Genomic DNA, 24,663 nt, shown 5'->3' on the forward strand with positions numbered 1-24,663 from the left:
AACTGCAACTTCTCTACTACTCAGCTGTCAGGACTATAGAGCTACATCCTCAGTTGTATAATCAAAAACCTGGCCTGGCATCAAGTAGTGGGATTAAAAAGACTATGCAAAAAAGCCAGTTGTTTTAAAACATTATGGCTGGTGATATAAATGGCTGCAGCATATTATATCTACACCTGCATGTTTTTAACTTCCAGAAACTAAAAATCACCTCTGCAACATGCAATCAGCCATGAAGAAAGAAAGAAACAAACAAAAACCCAGTACTGAAAATTTTCTGCCTGATACGTGAATGTATTGGCGAACAAGCCTGCTACTTCTAGTATTTACATAAAGACAGTAGTCAAATAACCAATGCAGTAAAACAAACAATTCTTCTGTGAGAAAAAAGAATGATGCTACTTAGAGTTGATGGACATGAACTTTAGGAATTTTAGAGCTGAAAATAATCTTGGAGGCCTCCTTTTAGAGATGAGGAATATGAGGTCTATGGTGGTTAAGTGAATTGTCCAAGCCAGAGATGGGACTAGGGTCAAAGTTGAGGTCTTCTTCCAGGATGTTGAGCTTACTCTTTGAACTTGCTGGGTGTATACATATTGCAACAACAGAGCCTATATGTACTGGATTTTCTTCCATTTACTAATAGAAGCAAGTTAGTGCCTTTAAAGGTATTGTAGTATAAAATCAACCCATTCAGCCAAAAATTAGTCAATCTAGGAGTCCCAAAGAGACAATGCTTTGCAGGCTTTTTCTTTTCTTTTCTTTTCTTTTCCACTGGAAATGGGAATTACATAGATAATGCATGTTTGTGTGTATGTATGTATGTATATATATATATATATATATATATATATATATATATATATATAGTTATATCTTGTTCAAATTTAAAAGAATACAATTTTTATAGTCTAATTATGTATGACATAAAAATAGAACATCGTTAATCAAATACATTTGCAGTATTTATTTTTGTAAATAACTTCCTTTCTTTATATATCTATACAGTTTTAAAGATAATGGGACGACACAGAAATATTATTCATTTTCAAGCTAACACTGATAAATAATGTTTTGTAAGTGCCCTAAATTATGTAAAGACTAAAAGTTCCATTGTTCTATCTATTCTATGGAAAGTGGTTGATGTTTAGCTATGAAATAATGTATCGATCTCAGGAAACAATTCTTAGGTTAAAAAAATCATTTTCCCTATGATGTCTTTTCACGAAGATTTAATTCAAAGAATTTACCTTTGTAAGATCTCCATCACTTTTCACCATTGTTCCCATGCATGTTCCTGTTAAGAGTGCCTGATTCTGTTGCTAAGCAACCTTGCAGTCTTGTTGGGTCATGATGGTGAACTAATGATTATTTAAAATGTGTCTGTTTGTACAGGGTCTTTTAAAGAATATCATGATACTTTTGTGTAAGAGGCTGGGTAAGAGCGTTCTTCATTTCAACTTACAGTTCTATAGGAATATAAGTGATAGAATGATGTTTTCCAGAAGAGTTGGAAGAATGCCAAGAGTACACTAAAAAGCACTAGGTCTTACTTCCTCCCAGTATGCTTTTTGTCTAGAAAAGGGTAAAAGTCAGTCAGATGACAAGTCAAGAAATTTACCAAAGGATTTCAAAGAAATAAGAGGAACATCATTATTCCTTTTATTGACTAGATTAAATTATTATGTTTTTCCTTCTCATCCCAAATTCTTAAGAAAAATTGTCAAGCCATATTATGTTGAAAACCAAGTCCCATGTAAGCGAGACATGGGTATTTGAATTTTATCAGGCTTCCAGATAAAACTAAATTGTTGATTAAATCCTCTCCATCCTGCTTGCTTTTGTCCCAGACATCCCTCTCCAGTTCAGGAATATCCTCCTTTAAACAGCTTATTTAACCATATGGAACTGATGCCAGTAGCCTTAATATTTTCTGTACGGTATACTGGGATATATAAGGGGACTACCATCATATCTCTAGCATGTAGTGAGTGTTGGTAAATAGCATTCCCAGTGTGTATCTGGAAAAACAAAAAGGTTGTTCCTTTAAACAATCTTTTTTGGTGATAAAGCAAAGAATCAAAGGTATTTCATTACTAAAAAATCCGAGAATGTCCTAACTCTAAGAGAAGAGCACTTCTAATGTCATCTCAATATCCATAAAATCCAGAAGCAGAGCTGATGGTGCTACCAAGAGACAGAGTCTCCTTGTGGGGACACCACCTTCAAAAGTTTTGGAAGGTACCCCCAAACATCACCAGTTTTCTTTACACCCTTGCTTGTCTCTAGTATTTAAAGATACATCTGATACTTATTGATTCTATTTATATTTTGAGGGTGATCCCTTCTTAGGGATATCATCTCATATGCAAAGTTAAAAGTATTGATCATTTTTCTCTCCTAAACTTAAACTATTATAATTTATGTTTAAGGCAGCCAAGTTTAATAGCTTTATGACTTGGGGCCATAAAAGTGAGTGTTTCAATCTTGGTTCACTGTTCTGTAGGTGGTATATGGCCACTCCAGGTATCAGTTTTCTTACTTATGAAATAGGGTTTGCAGTGCTTTCTTCACAGAGAAACGATTAAATTTGATATGCTAACATGGTGTCTACCATATAGTGTACATTAAGTGTGAGCCCTCTTTCCTATCTCCACTGGGTGTGGCCAACTTCTAGTTTTCTAGGATTTACTAGAAAATTTCATACCTTCTAGGAATATATGGCTTCTGATCATATTCCCTTACCATCTTCATTTTACTAACCTAAAGGCTCTTAATTTTTTTGTAATTCCCACATTCTTATTTCCTATCTCAGCTACTTTTCTGTTAATTTTTTAGAATTCAGTTTATTTTAGCAGGCATTAATTGAGGTAAGGGGAATTACAGTAGGTCCTGTGGTTACAAATGTAAACAGGATCCCTGTTCTCAGGTACCTTACAGTCTAGTGTCAAGAGTAGTAAACAGACAAAAAATTGCAATTTGACCTGATAAATTCTGTGATATTGGTAAGCCTGTGACAACACAAGTGAAATATCTAAATCAGATTAGGGAGGATGGGAGATTAAAGATAAAGGAGCTTGCCATACTTGTAGGCTTTTCTCTAGAGTTGGCAAACATCTGTACCTGTGTTCAAGGTTTAGATTGACCAAGACAGCCTTAACATTCCTTTCAGCTTAATAAAATTTTAGACAGATTTCTTCCTGACTTATAGGCCCTAGACCTCCCCTTATTTAGAAGATTTACTCTAAAAAACATGGAAATTCTTTTTTCACCCCTTTGACTCGTAAATCATCTTCTAGCCATCTTGCCAGATTTACAACCCAGGAATGTCTTTCTCACGGACATGGGAGCCAGTTTTCGAAATGTAATCATCAAGAAAGATGGCACCACATTCTCTGTGGGAGGGAAAGAGTCTAACTTCAATAAGTGCTGATTAGCAAACACAGATGGCCTAATCACATTAACCAGTCTCCTCCTAATGTCCTCCAGTACCAGTCCACTAGCTCACTCCAGAATTGATAAACTGTCCCACCTTTTGTTTCAGCAGAGTTTAGTCCAATCTCTCTCTCCAATTGCAAGTTTTCAATAAACTTTCCCTTGCCTGTTTAAGCCTGTCCTTGGACAGGATGCATCCAGGTTTTGTACAAGGGGAAAAAACGGATTTTTGCCCAATAATCTACTCACTGATGCCTGGCACTTGGTCAACTTTTGTAATTGCTGATTTAAATAAGTCCATCATGTCAGTGTCTAGGGGGAAATGTTTTCAATGGCTCTAAACACTTTGAGCAGTGATAAATGAAATCTCTGAGTTCACCATCTTCTAACTGGAACTAGAATTATTTTTCCAAAAATATATTTCTTTACACTTATGCACAAAATGAGCCTCTGCCTCAAAGAGACTGTGAGTAGGCTCAAGTATCCACTTGTCCTAATAGCTTTATACTCATTCTTTTGGTATTTCAATTATCTCAAGTGTTCAGAATCATGAATAAAGTTGGGAGCAATTCATGATGATGTTAATCAATTATAAATTACTCAACAAGGGCTCCCCTTATTATAATCTCCATGAAGCTCTCTAGAGGATCAGGTCAGGTACTGGCCTCAGGCACAGTCTAGATTGAGAGAGGATTTCAAATAATTGATGGCTTTAGCCAAAGTTTTGAATTCTAAAAATGGATGGAAATTTGGAAATTCTAAATCAATCATAGCAAATTACAAATTACCATCAAGAAAGACTGCATAATAAAAATTTCTAAAGGTTACTGTAGAAATTAAGCTTAAATTCAAATTTAATTCTAAGGTAAATAAAACTATGTATTCTATTTTCTTTTTTCATTATAAAATTTATAAAACCAGAATTTTCCTTCTAATGTACGCATTTGGTTTACTTGCTTTTTATTTCCAAAATAAGTTTCCCTAACTTAAGGACATATACAACATAAGGTACCTTAGAATTAAGGAAATATGGGAGAATGATTTTGATTACCTCCTCATGCTACATGAAAATTCATTACTTCAAACTTTCTTGAACAGTTTTTTTAAAAGATGCCAGTTACCTAACTTATACAAACGCCCATATACATATGTACATCTTTCTTGTTGGGGAACAGACTTATATTAGTGTAAATAAGTGGTCATTAAAGTTAATGTGTTCATTTTATATAGTTATAATTTAAGATATAGTAGAAATTCGTTTGAACATGATATATACCTTTTTTAAATATATTAGAGACTTATAGAACCACCTCACAGTGACTATATTTGTCCATTATGAGGTTTAGAATATACTTTACTACTTAAATGAGTTGAGTATGATATTTTATCATTATACCTTTGCTTTTATCATATATCGTGGATGTAGAGTCTTTGGTCAGAAACATACCCTCTATATTATACAAACATCATTATAGAAAAATGTAGTATTCTTTTAATATATAATTTAACATGAAACTAGGACAGATTTTCAGCAAAAGAAGGGAGCTGCATATCGTTGGCTTTTACTGGCAGGCCTGTTTCTGCCCAGTAATTACCCAGTCTTTACATACATGTTACAGTTCAGTGCTTTGAAGGAAATCCAGCTTTCTTTGCTCTCTGATCTTTTCTTCTCACAAAATACTTAGCAAACACATAGCTATTAGCTCCATAGGAAGTGGTTGTATACATCAGGTATTTTTCACAAGCCCACTTAACCAAGGTACCAAGTAATTTGACTAGAATCCAAACCAAATCAGTTGAAGAGCTAAGTGTGCAAAAAATCCTTTAACACACTAGATTCCATTGAGCCACAGTTTTATTAACACTGCCTCACTTAGCAAACTCAGATGGGGTCTTTGGGTCTTTAGGTTGAGTTTCTTTAATTGGCAAATGCTTAAGAGCACACTTTACTGATTGATTGATTGATTGATTGATTAAAGAATCATCTTTTTTTAAAATTTATTTATTTTTGGCTGTGTTGGGTCTTCGTTGCTGCACGTGGACTTTCTCTAGTTGCGGGGAGTGGGGGCTACTCTTCATTGTGGTGCGTGGGCTTCTCATTGCGATGCCTTCTCTTGTTGCAGAGCACGGGCTCTAGGCACGTGGGCATCACTAGTTGTGGCACACGGGCTCAGTAGTTGTGGTGCATGGGCTTAGTTGCTCCACGGCATGTGGGATCCTCCCGGACCAGGGATCGAACCTGTGTCCCCCGCATTGACAGACGGATTCTTAACCACTGCGCCACCAGGGAAGTCCCTAAGAGCCCACTTTAAATGCAGTTACACAATGACATCATGATAAGAAATGCTATAGGAATATAGGCATAGAAAAAAAAATTATCATCACTCACATATGCCCTGAGCATTTTCTGCTGGAGAATCTGAACTTCATAATGAGGGTACTAATATATTACATGCTTCTGATAGTAAGTTCTTATCACTTGAGAAATATCATTAAACGTTATATCTCTGCAGCTTAATCCTTCTTAACCTGAAATATAACTTTAGAAATAATATTTTAACAGTTTGAGAAAATTCAGCTATTACATAGCTATTTACCTAAATATTTACGTGAGATAATTATGAAAGCATTCTATTAATAATTTTTTGAAGACATTGTAATAACAATTTAGTCTTAGAATTTTAGAAAAAAAATAAACCAATAAAGGTACTTCTTCTGGTTCAAACTGTACAAATGAAAATTCTGAAGCTAAGTAAATTGGGCAAAGTATGTTGCTGTTTCATAAGTTAATGAAAGTAAATTTATTTATTAAATTTTTATTTATTTATATTTTCATGGGTTTATAACACATAAGGTTCATGTGTATAATATTATATTTTGACATTTATATAAACTACAGTGTGCTCACCACCAAAAGGTTAGTTGTCAACTGTCATCATATTGTTGACCCCGGCATTGGGTGTCCAGCACTGTAGCTTGCTGGTCGTTGAATGGAGCTGGGTCTTGGTGTTGAGATGGAGATCTCTGGGAGAGTTTTGCCATTTGATATTACATGGAGCTGGGAGGTCTCTTGTGGAACAGTGTCCTGAATTTGGCTCTCCTACCTTAGAGGCACAGCACTTTCGCCTGGCTGGAGCACCAAGAGCCTTTCATCCACACGGCTCAGAATAAAAGGGAGAAAAAGTGAATGAAAAAAGAAAGAAAGAAAGAGAGAGGAAGGAAGGAAGGAAGGAAGGAAGAGGATAAAATAAAATAAAATAAAGTAATATAAAATGAAATAAAGTTATTACAATAAAATATAATTATCAAGGAATCAATTTTCTTTTTAAAGTAAAGAACAAAAATGGACGGACAGAACCCTAGGACAAATGGTGAAAGCAAAGCTTAACAGACAAAAGCTCACACAGAAGCATACATACACACTCAGAAAAAGAGGAAAAGGGGAAAAAATAATATATCTTGCTCCCAAAGTCAACCGCCTCAATTTTGGGATGATTTGTTGTCTATTCAGGTATTCCACAGTTGCAGGGTACATCAAGTTGATTGTGGAGATTTAATCCACTGCTCCTGAGGCTGCTGGGAGAGATTTCCCTTTGTCTTCTTTGTTCGCACAGTTCCCGGGGGGGTTCAGCTTTGGATTTGGCCCCGCCTCTGCGTGTAGGTCGCCTGAGGGCATCTGTTCCTCGCTCAGACAGGACGGGGTTAAAGGAGCAGATGCTTCGGGGACTCTGGCTCACTCAGGCCGGTGGGAGGGAGCACTACGGAGTGCAGGGCGAGCCTGCAGCGGCAGAGGCCGGCGTGACGTTGCACCAGCCTGCGGCGTGCCGTGTGTTCTCCCGGGGAGGTTGTTCCTGGATCACGGGACCCTGGCAGTGGCAGGCTGCACAGGCTCCCGGGAGGGGAGGTGTGGATAGTGAGCTGTGCTTTCAAACAGGCTTCTTGGTGGCTGCAGCAGCAGCCTTAGTGTCTCATGCCCGTCTCTATGGTCCGCGCTCTTAGCCGCAGCTCGCGCTCTTAATCCCCTCTCCTCGTGCACCAGGAAACAAAGAAGGAAGAAAAAGTCTCTTGCCTCTTCCGCAGGTCCAGACTTTTTCCCAGACTCCCTCCCGGCTAGCCGTGGTGCACTAACCCCTTCAGGCTGTGTTCAGACCGCCAACCCCTGTCATCTCCCTGGGATCCGACTGAAGCCCGAGCCTCAGCTCCCAGCCCCCGCCTGCCCCGGCGGGTGAGCAGACAAGCCTCTCGGGCTGGTGAGTGCTGGTCGGCACCGGTTCTCTGTGCGGGAATCTCTCTGCTTTGCCCTCTGCACCCCTGCTGCTGCGCTCTCCTCCGTGGCTCCAAAGCTTTCCCCCTCCGCCAGCCGGAGTCTCTGCCCGCGAAGGGGCTTCCTAGTGTGCGGAAACCTTTCCTCCTTCGTGGCTCCCTCCCAGTGGTGCAGGTCCCGTCCCTATTCTTTTGTCTCTGTTTTTTCTTTTGCCCTACCCAGGTACGTGGGGAGTTTCTTGCCTTTTGGGAGGTCTGAAGTCTTCTGCCAGCGATCAGTGGGTGTTCTATAGGAGCAGTTCTAGTAAACTCAGGTAGAATAAAATTTGTTTACATTCATTATTGTAATTAAACCAACACACATTTTAATTAAAATAACAAACTTAAACTAGGTTTTATTTACTGAAGATTATCCCAGATTAACACTTGGGTTAGTTTCTATATTTCTGAGAGTTTTAGAAGACCCAATTTTTTCAAGTACTTGACCTTCAACCCAACTAAATAGAGCTCTTTTACAAATTAATTTTGGCAATACCATCCTAAGGTAGAAAAATACCACACATATACAATGTACATATATAGACACACGTACATATATAGACACACATAAACATACAGGCAGATGCAAACAGGCCTTATAACTATAGTTTTAAAATTTTAGCTATGATTAAGGTACAGTAATATAAAACTCACTAGTTTATAAATGAACAGGTGGATCCAAATTTTGTTTTGGCAGTTGGAATAAGTGACGTTCACCTGCTCAGATGGCTAAAGCTTTTTATTAATATTTGTGGAGAGGACATTTAAGATTTTTTTTAATTGCCCAATTTCCAATTACCATCCCTCCCCGTTTTTCGGATGAGGAACATCTCCCTAAGATTTGCATTTTAGGGAATGGCTGTTGAGTCAATAGAGGAGATGGAGGTAGAAAATCTACATCACAGAGAAAGTATCCAAGTTTTCTCCAAGATGGAGTTTTTCAGGCATATTTGCCTGTTTTCAGAGGTCCAGGGTAATTACTATTTAAATTTTTCTTTTTCTTAAGTGCAAGACAGTTCTGTCTCCAATGTCCTGGTTTTTAACAATATCTACAAGCATTTTGAGATGAATAGGGGAGGTTTGGAGATTGGTAAAATAGGTGGAATTTGATTTGCTTCTAGAGCCACATTTCTGGTTTTTAGAGGTTTGTAAGACAAAGATTGTTGTTTCCAATTCCCCAAAGACCTGGTTAACAGCCTATCAAGGGACTGATGTGCCCATCCAACTAAACTTGCTTCTTTATATCAGGGAGATTTCCAACTAAGATGAAAATTAAAAGACTTCTAGAGCTTGAGGGTTTAATGCAGTATGCCTTCAAAAAGTCTGTCTAAAGCATTTAAGAAAGACCTTTCTGAGTCAAAATTCAACCTCAGACCAATTCACCTTAGGGAGAAACCTGTACTATTGCTTCTACTAGCCCCTAAACATTGGCCTCCAGGTGACCCATTTCCCGATCATTTGTAGGACGGCCTGGGAGAACTTCTGGCCATCTGTTTCCTCTGCAGCGGGGAGGTGTTCCTCAGGGGACTGCCTGGCTTGTCTGATAGCTGTAGTATAATCAAGGGTGGGAAGAACATCCCTTAACAGCCAATCTAGGTTGCTGTGAGTGTGGTTGTGAATGGCCACTAAGCTTTCCATTCCTCTCTAAATTTGGTAAGAGGTTCTGAAAGTTGAGGTAAAAGGCTTTATAACTTAGAAGATCTGCTGCTGTCTGGGGGCCATGAATTTTTTGTGGTGTGGGTCCTGGAAACAACCACAGAGGCATTGCATAGGAAGGCCTAAAGCTGGCAGAGCCTGTTTACAGAGCCCTGGAAAGTGGCATGTGTCATAAGGGATGGAAAAATGATCCCTACCATCTGTCTCTGGTACTTGTTCTAAATTCAGTTCCTTGCTTTTAGTATTTTAATGCCTAATCTGTATACCCCAGGCCTAGAGGTTAGGCCAGAGTGCTCTCTGTAAATCTTGTAAAGAAAGGGAAGTCAAAACAGGCAACTTGATGTTTAATGGATTTGGGGGGAAGTTGGAGGAATCTGGGGACCTAAGGGAGTTCACTGAGGTAATGGAGTTGGATTTTGAGAGGTAGGGTTTAGACCAGAGGCCCAGAGAGCCAAAAGATCTGGAGGGTCAGGGACAGGGAGTTGGGGGTAAAGGAATGTATAAGAGGATGAAAAAGGGGAATTTATGTCAGGTGTAGATGTTATTTTTGTTCTGAGTCTAATTTCTGTTCTCTCGTCTTATTAAGGGAGTCCCTAACAATAGCCATTACACTTAAATATAGCCAATTCGAAGCTCCCATTGTCTGGCAATTGACAGGTAGGATCTTATCTTAATCTCAATATCAAATCAAACCAATAAGACTTTTTATGGCTTAACCATGGATGCAAGAAATGTCCCAAAGGAGACTGCAAACATGCAGCCCTAACAATATCTAGAATGAGACAATGAAGGTTGAGATGACAAAGGCCCCTTATGGCGCAGGGCCCCTTGTGACAGACTCCCCTGAGAGCTGGCATAGTCAGACAAAGAGATGCCAGTTGCAAGCCCAGATTGTTACCAGTGATTCTGATCAACTGGCTACCGCACTTGGAATCCCAGTCTTTTCAACTGGAAATGCACATAAGTATAGGTACCTTCCAGGTGGTGGAGACTAGACGTGATATTCTCACTGGTCATAAAGCTAAGCTCTTAAGCATAGAACAACACAAAAGGAAAATTTCCTGCACCTCTTTTTTTGTTTGTCATGTACACATGAATGGCTTCAGCTAAGCCTTGGGTCTCTTGGAGCCAAACTGATAGCTAAGAGGCATGTGCCACTGGATTGGGGATTGTGGTATTTTACCATGTACCTCATGACATGGAAATTTTCTTGAGGTTGGTGGTGACCTAGTCAATTTAACCCATTCATGACCAACTTATCCTAACCTGGGGGTCTTGGAGTTAGGTTGCAAGTGCTCTAACAGCTTTTAAGTGCTCGACTGTGCCCACCAATTCTGTGGCTTGCTTCTGAAATTCCATTAGTCATAGCCTTTACCTCATGTGCACATTAACTCACAGTGCCTGTCTGGTGAGGACTGTGAACTCACCAGTCTGTGAGGCAGGCTCAAATGACAAGCTTATAGGACTTTTGCCTCTGTTATACACTGTGGTTTTCATCCTTATGGCAAATGACACAAAAGACATAAACAAAGAAAAGAAACAGTAGGAAAAGAATCAATAGAAAACAAGAGTACTCATATCAAATTTTTACCAGAGTAGGTGTTCCTAAGGAACGAATTCACCCAAATATTTTCTCCTGCTAATCTAAATTTAGAAAAAGCAAAGGACTCTCACCACCTTCACTTCCATCAGACCCTGCAGGCAGAGATCTGGGAGACTGACATGAGATTTCTTCTTTTGGCTTTTGTCAGAGGTCCCAGGTTCTCTCAGCTGCAGCAGCCAGAGTGAGCAGTGTCCAGCCAGTGAAGGTCGCTTCATGGTTGCCAACTCGAGTGGAAACATTTTCCTACTACCCTTCTAGGTTCTTTGGCTGGTCTAATAATCAAATTGACCTAAGACATTAACAGGAGAAAAACAAATTTAATTTTATATGTATGGGAGTCCCATAAAAATAAGAGCCCCAAAAGGCAGCCAGGGAATTGAAGCTTATATAACATTCTGAGCTAAGGAAAGGGGTAGGGGTCTGGGGGTACAAAGGGAAAGAAGGCCATTCACAGGAAGGAAGAGATGTTTCGAAAACAAAGTTTGCCCTGTTATGCAAGTAAGTCTCTTAGGTAAAAAGTTCTCTCTGGTAATAGCTTTTTTCCTGGTACAGGCTCCCTTTCCAATGTAAATTTAAGCTGTTGAGGGGCAGGTAAAGGGCTTTTCCTGAATCTGATGTATTTTGATTATCTTTCACTCAAAATAATCCTTATGCCAAAGAGACATCTTTTGGGGTAGAAAAATGTGTTCCCCTTTAATCCTCCTATAATAAAATACAGAGTAACAGGAATAAAAAGAGAATTTTTAAAATAAATTTATTTATTTTATTTTATTTATTTTTGGCCACATTGGGTCTTTGTTGCTGCATGCGGGCTTTCTCTAGTTGTGGTGAGTTGGGGATACTCTTCGTTGCAGTGCGCGGGTTCTCATTGCGGTGGCTTCTCTTGTGGCAGAGCACGGGCTCTAGGCATGCGGTCTTCAGTAGTTGTGGCTCGCAGGCTCTAGAGCGCAGGTTCAGTAGTTGTGGTGCACGGGCTTTGTTGCCCCGCAGCATGTGGCGTCTTCCTGGACCACGGCTCGAACCCATGTGCCCTGCATTGGCAGGTGGATTCTTAACCACTGTGCCACCAGAGAAGTCCCCAAACAGAATTTTAATAGCAGGTATACCTCCTATATACATGGGAGGTACCCAGGAAAACTGAGTATCTCCCCAAAATGGCCCAAGCCACCACCTGAGATACCATCTCCAGCTAAAGACAAAGAAGATGTTTAGTGTGGGGGGGGCAGTTATGGGAGGTTACCGGGCAAAGCACAGTAAATAAAGATATGTTTGTTATGCAGATTTAAGTCATTTTCCTCTCTACTGATAAGAGTTTCTAGAGATTTAGAGTCATCCTTCCTGTTCTGATATAGAGGGGGCGACACCCTTACAAATGGAGATTTCCCCTTGTAAATGTCCTTTACAAAAGGGTAACTTCTACTTGGTTTTCTGAGTTTCTCCTGAGTCTGCTCTTTTTTTAAAAATAACCAGTCTAAAATAATTCTTATGCCAAAGAAGCATATTTTGGGGTCCCAAATTTTCCTCCACTTTTGTATAATGTATGATAGAATTGAATTAATGTTAATTTTCATAAGTGTGGTAGTGGTGATATGTGTTTGTATCCTCATTACAGGCATAATGAAGTATTTAGAGGTGAAGTATAATATCCTCAGGCTAATATCAGATTGTTTGATAAAAGAGACATAGGTGTGTGTGAGTGTGTGTGTGTGTGTGTGTGTGTGTGTGTGTGTCTGTGTTTGGAGAGTGAGAGAGAGAGAGAAAACTGGCACTGTGGTACATTAATAGTTGGTATATTTATTCATTATACTTGTCTTTCTACTTTTCTTTTAGTTTGATACTTTTCTCACAAAAATGCAAAAAATAAAATATGAATTAAAAATTTGGTTTAACTGCTTATAGACATTATCAACTGTATGTGTATTTATGTGATGTTATAGATTTTAATATTTCATCTTTTTTTCCATAAATAATTGTATACCAAAAATCTATGGAACATCAATTTGAAGGAAACACTATAAGTACGAATACCAAAAGTGTTGCGTGTAGTGAGTATCAGCTCATGTTTTTTTGTTATGTATATAGATGATTGTCAATGAATCTATCTGTGGACTCAAGGGACATTTTGATATCAGCATTCAGTTCTCTCCTTGAGTCCATAGAATAAATGTACAAAAATCTTAGTTGACTATGAAAGAGAGTTTGACTTAGAATAGATTTTCAAGAAAGGCTCACAGTATTTTTAAAGAACAGTAGTAAAATTAATGCTAGAGTAGATTAATGTCTGTGAATTTGGATTTTTTTTCAAGTCTTGAGATATTTCTCTCCAATTAATTTCACGGAATTATTGTATAATGTGTCACCCAAGTAGAACTAGCTATAACATATGGATGTTCATACATTATTTCAATTCTGTTTTGTTCTTTTTATACTATGCAATCTCATTATGAGGACACTGCATAATGATAGGTTTTACTCAATCTCACGGTAAGCTTAATATTCTCTTTTCATATTGTGTGAAATAATGTGGTTTGGGGGGGAATACATATTACTTTTAGAAATCATAACCAAATCGGGTATATAGAATGGATTGAAATGGGAATTAAATGATCTGGTTAAAAGTATTCTAGCAAGACCTAGTAACTGGAAAGAAAATATTTTTAATAAAAACGATTATTTTGTAGTTTCATTTTCATTGCTAAAGCATATATTTCACATTTTTATGTTCAAAAAGCTAAAATTTCCATTATTCTTTCTTTCACCTTCCACACTTGAGAAACCTATTTTTCTGTACCAGCGAGTGTCCTACTTTATAATAGTAACGCAAGTGCAATTCTGATAGCATTTATGCTATCATAAAAATTGGCCTTCTACTCTCACCTCTCTTAAAAATTATACTCTTAGATTAATAGATTACCTTCGCATGCTAGATATTTAATAGTCTCCCACCAAAGTTATATATAATTGTGCACCACTAATTGTGCACTTTAGTCATAAAAGCTTTGGTTCCACCAGTGTTATATGATGTCACTTTCTCTACAGAAACTTTTATTTGCAAAAATAGGTCTACAGGATTCACATCAGAATCATATTTAGAAAATTCCTCAGTCTACAATTTTCTGTAGTCTAGCAGTTTTCTGGAAAGACATCTAACAAAGCAATTTTTACCTAATATACTGATGCTAGTTAATTGTTTCTTTTGTTTTTAATGCTCTTTAAGATAGCTTTCTAATTATGGTACATATTTTCACATTTACTAATGTTGAGGTACTCTGTAGCACATAACAGAGTTTATTATAGTGGTTCACTTCTTGGAAGACAATTGTGCTATTTTGTGAGGAGTTTATGTTTAGGATAATGGCTTTAGTTTGCAAAGCTCATTCATGTGAATTATTCATGTCAACACATGTTTAATGTGTACTTACTATGTTCCATATACAAGGTTATGTACTAGAGATAAAAGGAAAAGGAGGAAGAGAGAAGGACTGGCCCAAGGAGGAGGAGAAAGCATGATCTAAGACTCAGGACTTAGTAAAGGACATTGATCCATTACAGATTTTTTTTTAACTTTTACTGTTTACAACTATTTAAACTTAATAAAACAGCAAAGAATCACTAGTATATCCAAAACTCAGAGTCAAGATGTGATTTTTCCCTATTTGATTGGTACCTTGTTTTAGAATAAAATATTAGTGATACACATGAGAGCTCTCAAAGTCCATGGCATTTTCCTTGCTGCTTAGTTACACACTGTCTAAAGTTTGACTATACTCTAGCATCCATATTTTTGTAAATCAAGAATTTGTTTATAGTTAGAAATCCTATTCTACTCTTTTATATTTTGAACTTGCATAAATAATATATTTCCTTTTGTAACTTGCATTTTTCATTCAATGTTATGTTTTTCCCCTCAACAGATTTGGAGTTTATCTATTCTAATTCTAGATTTTTAGTAATTAAAGGTCGAACATTCCTACTTGAGTGATCACAGTCTTATATTTAATAGCTCTAACCCTTACAGAAAACAAAATTGATGAGTTTCAAAGCATTGGTTCTGATTGTATTTTATATCATCTCCATGTAATTATCATCTCTATTTTAATTGTACTTATTTATTATTATTATTATTTTAGTTTCTAATTTCTTTTTTTTAATATCTATATTGGAGTATAATTGCTTTACAATGGTGGGTTAATTTCTGCTTTATAACAAAGTGAATCAGTTATACATATACATATGTTCCCATATCTCTTCCCTCTTGCATCTCCCTCCCTCCCACCCTCCCTATGCCACCCCTCTAAGTGGTCACAAACCACCTAGCTGATCTCCCTGTGCTATGCGGCTACTTCCCACTAGCTATCTATGTTACGTTTGGTACTGTATATATGTCCATGCCAATCTCTCACTTTGTCACAGCTTACCCTTCCCCCTCCCAATATCCTCAAGTCCATGCTCTAGTAGGTCTGTGTCTTTATTCCCATCTTACCACTAGGTTCTTCATGACCTTTATTTTTTCTTAGATTCCATATACATGTGTTAGCATACGGTATCTGTTTTTCTCTTTCGACTTACTTCACTCTGTATGACAGACTCTAGGTCCATCCACCTCACTACAAATAACTCAATTTCGTTTCTTTTTATGGCTGAGTAATATTCCATTGAATTGCACTTTATTTTATTTTATTTTTTTTATTTTTTATTTTTTAGTGTTTATTTTTACTTGTTGACAGTTTTGCTTTATTTATTTATTTATTTTTTGGCTCTGTTGGGTCTTCGTTTCTGTGCGAGGGCTTTCTCCAGTTGTAGAGCGGGGGCCACTCTTCATCGCGGTGCGCGGGCCTCTCACTATCGCGGCCTCTCTTGGTGCGGAGCACAGGCTCCAGACGCGCAGGCTCAGTAATTTTGGCTCATGGGCCCAGCTGCTCCGTGGCATGTGGGATTTTCCCAGACCGGGGCACGAACCCGTGTCCCCTGCATTGGCAGGCATACTCTCAACCACTGCGCCACCAGGGAAGCCCCTGCACTTTATTTTTGACTTGGCCCCCAAATTAGTCACACAATTACACAGTGTTTAACAGTTAAACTTCTTGGATTTATCTACCTGTATATCACTTTCTTTGCTCAGTTTTTTCCTTAATCCCACTTCTTCACAGTGAGTTTAATTCCCTTCAGTAAGAAACCTATTCCTTGGAAGTTTTAGTATTGAAGATCTATAGGTAGAAATTTCTGTCTTTGTCTGAAAATGTCATCTCTTTCATTTTTTAATATGGTTAGTTAAATGTTCTATTCTAGGTTAAGAGTGATTTTTCCATTAGTACTTTAAGGACAGTGCTTTCAGTTATCTTCTGGCATCTATTGTTACTGATGAGAAGATTGCTACTAGTCTACTTGCTCTTTTTATTTGATATTCTTTCTTTCTTCCAAGTTGCTTTGTAGACTTTCCTCTTTGCCATTATGTGATGTGGTTTACCAGCTGTTTTTTAGCCTTGGTTCCCCAGAAAGCAGAGCCTCAGGCCAAGAGTTTATGTGCTATTATTTAATTAGAGAGTACAATGCAAGTGAACCGGATTGCAGGGCAAAAGCAGTGAAGCAGGGAAGGCTGGCGATTCAATATGAGAATGCATGATCAAGCTGGGATTTGACCTCTGGAAGTTCTGTAAACTGGATCTCAAAATTATGGGGAGGGAATGTGAAGAAAGGAGAAAGAATTCATCCATGGCTTTAGCCTGTGGGAGAACTGTAAGGGTTGCTTTAGGAATATTCTCACCTGCTGGAGTAAGGAGAGAGGTGGAGGATAGATTTGTTGGAATCATGAACACAGTGAGACACTGTCAGATTGTATATATAAGTAGTCTGCCAGTGTTGCACATTCTTTTAATGTGGAACAAAGGAAGGATCAGGCTGAGGTGAGGTATACGATACAGGATATAGTCATATATTTGTTTTTATTTCTTTTACTGGTGACTCCATGCACTTCTTTTATCTGAGGATTTATTTCTAACTTAATCTCTGAGAAGTACTATTTCTTCAAATACTTGTTAAATTCACTCTAATCTCACCTTCTAAAAATATTATTAGATGAATGTGGGTCTTCCGTTTTATCCTTTATTCCTTTATCATTCACATTTTCATTTAATCTCATCATTTTTTTCTTGCTTATTTTCAACTTATAAAATTCAAATTCAGTTTTATCAAATATGTTATTTAAACTTTCTATGGAGTTTTGAACTCCAATGAACATACTTTTTCTGCCTTTTTCTGCATCAATTGAGATGATCATGTGGTTTTTCTGTCCTTCATTCTGTTAATGTGGTGTATCACATTGATTGATTTTTGTCTGTTGAACCATTTTACACATAAACCCCACTTGGCCATGATGTATAATCCTTTTAATATGGTGTTCAGTTCATTTTTCTAGTTGGGTTATAGCTTATCTTTGAAGGTTCCAGCTTATCCTTGATCTCCTAACTTCAGATCATCTCTCATTCCTGACTGCCAGCCCTACTGACTTCAGGTCTGGCACCAAGAGGCAGGGGCAGTGGATTTACATAGACTGCTTAACAAAGCCCCACTATCATGTAAGGTTTAATCTCTATAATAAAGTCCTTCTAGTGGTTCTACTTGTCCAACCAAACCTTAATATAGAGTTTATCGAATGTCATTTGATATTCTGATCAAGGAAAAAGGGAGAAAGCCAAGGTATAAAGTATAGGAACAGAAAGAAAAATAACACAAAGGGAAATATATTAAATTTAGGATGATGCATGGAACATAAATATGCTGGAAAAATCTAAAAACTGGATGAAATTGATTATTTCCTAGTAAAATATATACCACCAGAATTGATTCCAGAAGAGTGTAAAAAATAAAAGAGTACCCTTAGAAGACCTTCATTGCTACTTTTGGTGAATTTGTCCACATTTCCATCTGGTTTGGCTTGGAGATCCCACCTCCATATTCTCGTGCTGGGCATGTGACCAAGACCTGGCCAGTTAGAATTCCCTGATCTTGAGGTTTTAACAGAAATCCCAAGCTGAGTCAGTCTTTTGTACAAAGGCTGTCTCTTTGCCTGGGTTCAGTAAATTGGTAATATACAAAAATAGACTTGTGTTTGGTCATTTTTCTTGCCACCCCTTGGAGAAAGTTTTCCCCAAAATAATACAAAACAAAACAAAACAAAACAAACAAAACAAACTGCAGAGGGAAGAATATCCAAGTCAGAGAAACATTTTCTATTTATATCCTTTGGGCCCCCACACTTACCTGTGTCTGAAAGTATCAGCACTTTCAAACTTTGTTGTATTGTGAGTCAATAAATTCCTTTTTAGCCTTTAAACTAATTTGTAAGTGTTCTCTAAAATTACAGCTTAAAATTAATACAATGACCATGGCAGCAATTGCATAAGATTTCAAGAAGCTAATTTTCTTGCAAAAATGAAGTTATGGGTATATACTTTTTCAAGTCCAAATACTCTGAAAGCCTTTCCCTCTTGCTGAATTTTTTAATTCCTTTATATTGGATTTCAAAATACAAAAGAAAATGGGCTCTGCTTCAAGATGTTTGTGACTGCAAGCATACGTAGCCATTACCTTTGCCTCTCAAAAACCTATCATAATAACGGTGAAATCTGAAAGAAAGGGAAGTCCACTACTATAATATGCAAGGAGGGGACTTCAGCTTCTGAGATATATATGTGCTCAGCAGAACTCCTGAGTAACTCAGGATGGCAAGAGGGAGACGTAGACTGAAAGTCTATGTGGGGCAGAGTTACTTCACCTACACCTTTTTCTCCAAACAAAAAGCCTGACAGAAAGGCATTTAACCACCCTCTTACCAATTCTTTCTTTTAAAAAGGAGCCTTTTAAAAAAGATATGTAAAGACTGTTTCCAGGTGATCTATAATGGCCAGTGTGTTTGTTACAGTTCCTGCCAAAGACTTATTCTTTCAACATTTGTATGTGTTTAGAATAGTGGCAGGTCTCCATCTGTTCATGGTAAAACTAAGCCTTTCAGGTTCTTTCCTAGTCCATGAATTATTCTTATTTCTCCCAGGATTTATTTTGCTATTTTTAATATTTATCTTATTCTCTCTTATGTCATGCCTATCTCAAATATCTCAACAAATATTTATGGAACATCGACTTTGGGCAAGGCAGTATTTTTTGGGTGCTATGACTATTGTAGTGAAAATTACAAAACCCTTGTTTTCCTAGTAGTTTACATTCTTCTTAACATCTAGAGATATTTTGTTTTCTCTTCATATTTACGAATGAAGACCATGAGCTCTGTGTTTATGATTATCTTTACACCTCTCATTTTTCTGTCTTGATTATCTTTGCTAGCTTCTTTATGTCTGTCTACTTTATAATTGCTCCTGTTCCAAAGGATTCCATCCATCTCCCTGCACTTCTACCATGGAACATACTTTCACAGGCAATACCTCATACTTCTTTGACTTCAGTCTGGCATCTTTATCCTAATTTTAGAAGCATACTTGATATTCTGTGATAGCTAGATGAACATTGCCACTAAAATATCACTCTGACATCTCAAATCTCAGAGATTCCAGCTGAATTGTCATCTATTCCTCTACTATGACAAACAAGTTATATTGCATTTCTTATATCAGTGGAACTTCTCACCATCTACTCAGTCACCTAAACCAGAAACTTAAGGTCATCTTTAAATTATCCAAGCTGCCACCAAATTTTATTGTGCTTCTTTAATACTACTTGAATCTATATGCATCCATATCTCAACTGTCTCACCATTATATCAGGACTTTATACTTTTTTCTTCCAGTTAATGCCATAACACCATAAGTGGGACAATCTAAATTTTGACAAACTGTTCATATCCCTGCTAGTATGACCATTCTAAAAACTGAAAAATTTTATTCCTATTAGAAAAATCGGACCCCGGAGGAAGATGGCGGAAGAGTAAGACGCGGAGATCACCTTCCTCCCCACAGATACATCAGAAATTCATCTACACGTGGAACAACTCCTACAGCACACCTACTGAACGCTGACAGAAGACCTCAGACCCCCCAAAAGGCAAGAAACTCCCCACATACCTGGGTAGGGCAAAAGAAAAAAGAATAAACAGAGACAAAAGGATAGGGACGGGACCTGCACCAGTGGGAGGGAGCCGTGAAGGAGGGAAGGTTTCTACACACTACAAGCCCCTTCAAGGGCGGAGACTGCAGGTGGCGGAGGGGGAAAGCTTCAGAGTAGCGGAGAAGAGCACAGCAACAGGGGTGTGGAGGGCAAAGCGGAGAGATTCCGGCACAGAGGATCGGTGCTCTTAGGCACTCACCAGCCCGAGAGGCTTGTCTGCTCGGCCGCCGTGGCGGGGGCGGCTGGGAGCTGAGGCTCGGGTATCGGCTTTCAGTCAGAGCGCAGGGAGAGGACTGGGGCTGGCGGCAGGAAGAGAGCCTGAAGGGGTTAGTGCACCACGGCTAGCCCGGAGGGAGTCCGGGGAAAGGGTCTGGAGCTGCTGAAGAGGCAAGAGACTTTTTTCCCTTTTGTTTCCTGGTGCGCGAGGAGAGGGCATTAAGAGGGCTGCTTGGGGAAGCGCCGGAGACAGGCGCGGACCTCGGAGACGGGCGTGGGACGCTGGGGCTGCTGCTGCTGCCGCCGCCGCAGGGCCTGTGTGCGAGCGCGGGTCACTGTCCGCCCCGCCTTCCGGGGGACCTTGCACCCCGCCACTGCCGGGGTCCCGGGACACGGGGACGGCTATTCTGGGAAAGCGCACGGAGCGCCTCGGGCTGCTGCAATGTCACGCCGGCCTCTGCCGCCGCAGGCCCACCCCACACTGCGCGCCCCTCCCTCCCCTCTGCCTGAGTGACCCAGAGCCCCCGAATCAGCGGCTCCTTTAAACCCGTCCTGTCTGAGCGAAGAACTGTCGCCCTCCGGCGACCTACACGCAGAGGCGGGGCCAGGTCCAAGGCTGAGACCCGAGAGCTGTGAGAGCAGAGAAGAGAAAGGGAAATCTCTCTGTGCAGCCTCCGAGGCAGCGGATTAAAGCTTCACGGTCCATTTGATGTGCCCTGTGACTTTGGAGTGCATAAATGGACAGCGAATCATCCCAAATTGAGGAAGTGGACTTTGAGGACAAGATTTAAGACTTTCCCCCCTTTTCATCTTTTTACAACGAATTATTCCAAATTAAGGAGGTGGACTTAGAGAGCAAGATTTCAGACTTCTCGCCCTTTTCCTCGTTTTACAACGAATTATCCCAAATTGAGGAGGTGGACTTGGAGAGCAAGATTTTTGATTTTTCCCCCTGCTCTCTTTTTGTGAATGTGTATGTGTAATCTTCTGTGTAAGATTCTCTCTGTATAGCTTTGCTTCCACCATATGTCCCAGGGTTCTATCTGTCCGTTTTTTTTCAATAATTACTTTTTAATTTTAATAACACTACTATATTTCATACTTTATTCTATTTTACTTTACCTGATCTTTCTTTTTTTCCTACCTTCCCTACCCCCCTCCCTCCTTCTGCTCCTCCTTTCCTTCTTTCTTTTTCTTTCCTCCCTCCCTGCCTCCCACCCTTCTTTCCACTTTCTTTTACTTTCCTTCCTCCCTCCCTCCCTCCTGTCTTTCTTTCTTTCTTTCCTTCCTCCCTCCCTCCCTCCCTTCTTCCATTCACTCTTCCTTTTGCTTTCACTCCTCCCTCCATCCCTCCTTTCTTTCTTTCTTTCTTTCCATCCTTCCTCCCTCCTTCCCTCCTTTCATTCTTTCTTCCTTCCTTCCTCCCTTTCTTTCTTTCTTCCTTCCTTCCTTCCTTTCTTCCCTTCTTCCTTTCTTTCCCTCTGTCTTTCTTTCTTCTACTAATTCTTTCTGCTTTTTCTCCCTGTTATTCTGAGCCGGGTGGATGAAAGGCTCTTGGTGCTGCAGCCAGGAGTCAGTGCTGTGCCTCTGAAGTGGGAGAGCCAACTTCAGGACACGGGTCCACAAGAGACCTCCCAGCTCCACATAATATCAAGCAGCGAAAATCTCCCAGAGATCTCCATCTCAACACCAGCACCCAGCTTCAGTCAATGACCAGCAAGCTACAGTGCTGGTCACCCTATGCCAAGCAACTAGCAAGGCAGGAACACAACCCCACCCATTAGCAGAGAGGCTACCTAAAAACATTATAAGGCCACAGGCACCCCAAAACACACCACCAGACGTGGACCTGTCCACCAGAAAGACAAGATCGAGCCTCAACCACCAGAACACAGGCATTAGTCACCCCCACCAGGAAGCCTACACAACATACTGAAACAACCTTAGCCACTGGGGACAGACACCAAAAACAACGGGAACTACAAATCTGCAGCCTGCAAAAAGGAGACCCCAAACACAGTAACATAAGCAAAATGAGAAAACAGAAAAACACACAGCAGGTGAAGGAGCAAGATAAAAACCTACCAGACGTAACAAATGAAAAGGTAATAGGCAGTCTACCTGAAAAAGAATTCAGAATAATGATAGTAAAGCTGATCCAAGATTCTATTTCCAAGATCCATAATCTTGGAAATAGAATAGACAAAATGCAAGAAACAGTTAACAAGGACCTAGAAGAACTAAAGATGAATCAAGCATCGATTAAAAACACAATAAATGAAATGAAAAATACTCTAGATGGGATCAATAGCAGAATAACTGAGGCAGAAGAATGGATAAGTGAGGTGGAAGATAAAATAGTGGAAATAACTGCTGCAGAGCAAAATAAAGAAAAAAGAATGAAAAGAACAGAGGACAGTCTCAGAGACCTCTGGGACAACCTTAAACGCACCAACATTCGAATTATAGGGGTTCCAGAAGAAGAAGAGAAAAAGAAAGGGACTGAGAAAATATTTGAAGAGATTATAGTTGAAAACTTCCCCAATATGGGAAAGGAAATAGTTAATCAAGTCCAGGAGGCACAGAGAGTCCCATACAGAATAAATCCAAGGGGAAATACGCCAAGACACATATTAATCAAACTGTCAAAAATTAAACACAAAGAAATCATATTAAAAGCAGCAAGGGAAAAACAACAAATAACACACAAGGGAATCCCCATAAGGTTAACAGCTGATCTCTCAGCAGAAACTCTACAAGCCAGAAGGGAGTGGCAAGACATAATTAAAGTGATGAAGGAGAGAAGCCTGCAACCAAGATTACTCTACCCAGCAAGGATCTCATTCAGATTTGATGGAGAAATTTAAACGTTTACAGACCAGCAAAAGCTGAGAGAGTTCAGCACCACCAAACCAGCTTTACAACAAATGCTAAAGGAATTTCTCTAGGCAAGAAACACAACAGAAGGAATATACCTACAATTACGAACCCAAAGCAATTAAGGAAATGGGAATAGGAACATACATATCAATAATTACCTTAAATGTAAATGGACTAAATGCTCCCACCAAAAGACACAGAGTGGCTGAATGGATACAAAAACAAGACCCATATATATGCTGTCTACAAGAGACCCACTTCAGACCTAGTGACACATACAGACTGAAAGTAAGGGGATGGAAAAAGATATTCCATGCAAATGGAAATCAAAAGAAAGCTGGAGTAGCAATTCTTATATCAGACAAAATAGACTTTAAAATAAAGACTATTAGAAGAGACAAAGAAGGACGCTACATAACGATAAAGGGATGAATCCAAGAAGAAGATATAACAATTGTAAATATTTATGCACCCAACATAGGAGCACCTCAATACATAAGGCAAATACTAACAGCTATAAAAGGGGAAATCGACAGTAACACAATCATAGTAGGGGACTTTAACACCCCACTTTCACCAATGGACAGATCATCCAAAATGAAAATAAATAAGGAAACACAAGCTTTAAATGATACATTAAACAAGATGGACTTAGTTGATATTTATAGGACATTCCATCCCAAAACAACAGAATACACATTTTTCTCAAGTGCTCATGGAACATTCTCCAGGATAGATCATATCTTGGGTCAAAAATCAAGCCTTGGTAAATTTAAGAAAATTGAAATTGTATCAAGTATCTTTTCCGACCACAATGCTATGAGACTAGACATCAATTACAGGAAAAGATCTGTAAAAAATACAAACACATGGAGGCTAAACAATACACTACTCAATAACGAAGTGATCACTGAAGAAATCAAAGAGGAAATTAAAAAATACCTAGAAACAAATGACAATGGAGACACAACGGCCCAAAACCTATGGGACGCAACAAAAGCAGTTCTAAGGGGGAAGTTTATAGCAATACAATCCCACCTTAAGAAACAGGAAACATCTCGAGTAAACAACCTGACCCTGCACCTAAAGCAATTAGAGAAAGAAGAACAAAAAACCCCCAAAGTTAGCAGAAGGAAAGAAATCATAAAGATCAGATCAGAAAAAAATGAAAAAGAAATGAAGGAAACGATAGCAAAGATCAACCAAACTAAAATCTGGTTCTTTGAGAAGATAAACAAAATTGACAAACCATTAGCCAGACTCATCAAGAAAAGAAGGGAGAAGACTCAAATCAATAGAATTAGAAATGAAAAAGGAGAAGTAACAACTGACACTGCAGAAATACAAAAGATCATGAGAGATTACTACAAGCAACTCTATGCCAATAAAATGGACAACCTGGAAGAAATGGACAAATTCTTAGAAATGCACAACCTGCCAAGACTGACTCAGGA

The sequence above is a fragment of the Mesoplodon mirus genome (genome assembly GCF_964341445.2).
Source record: "Mesoplodon mirus genome assembly, chromosome: 1".
In the NCBI taxonomy this organism is placed as follows: Eukaryota; Metazoa; Chordata; class Mammalia; order Artiodactyla; family Ziphiidae; genus Mesoplodon; species Mesoplodon mirus.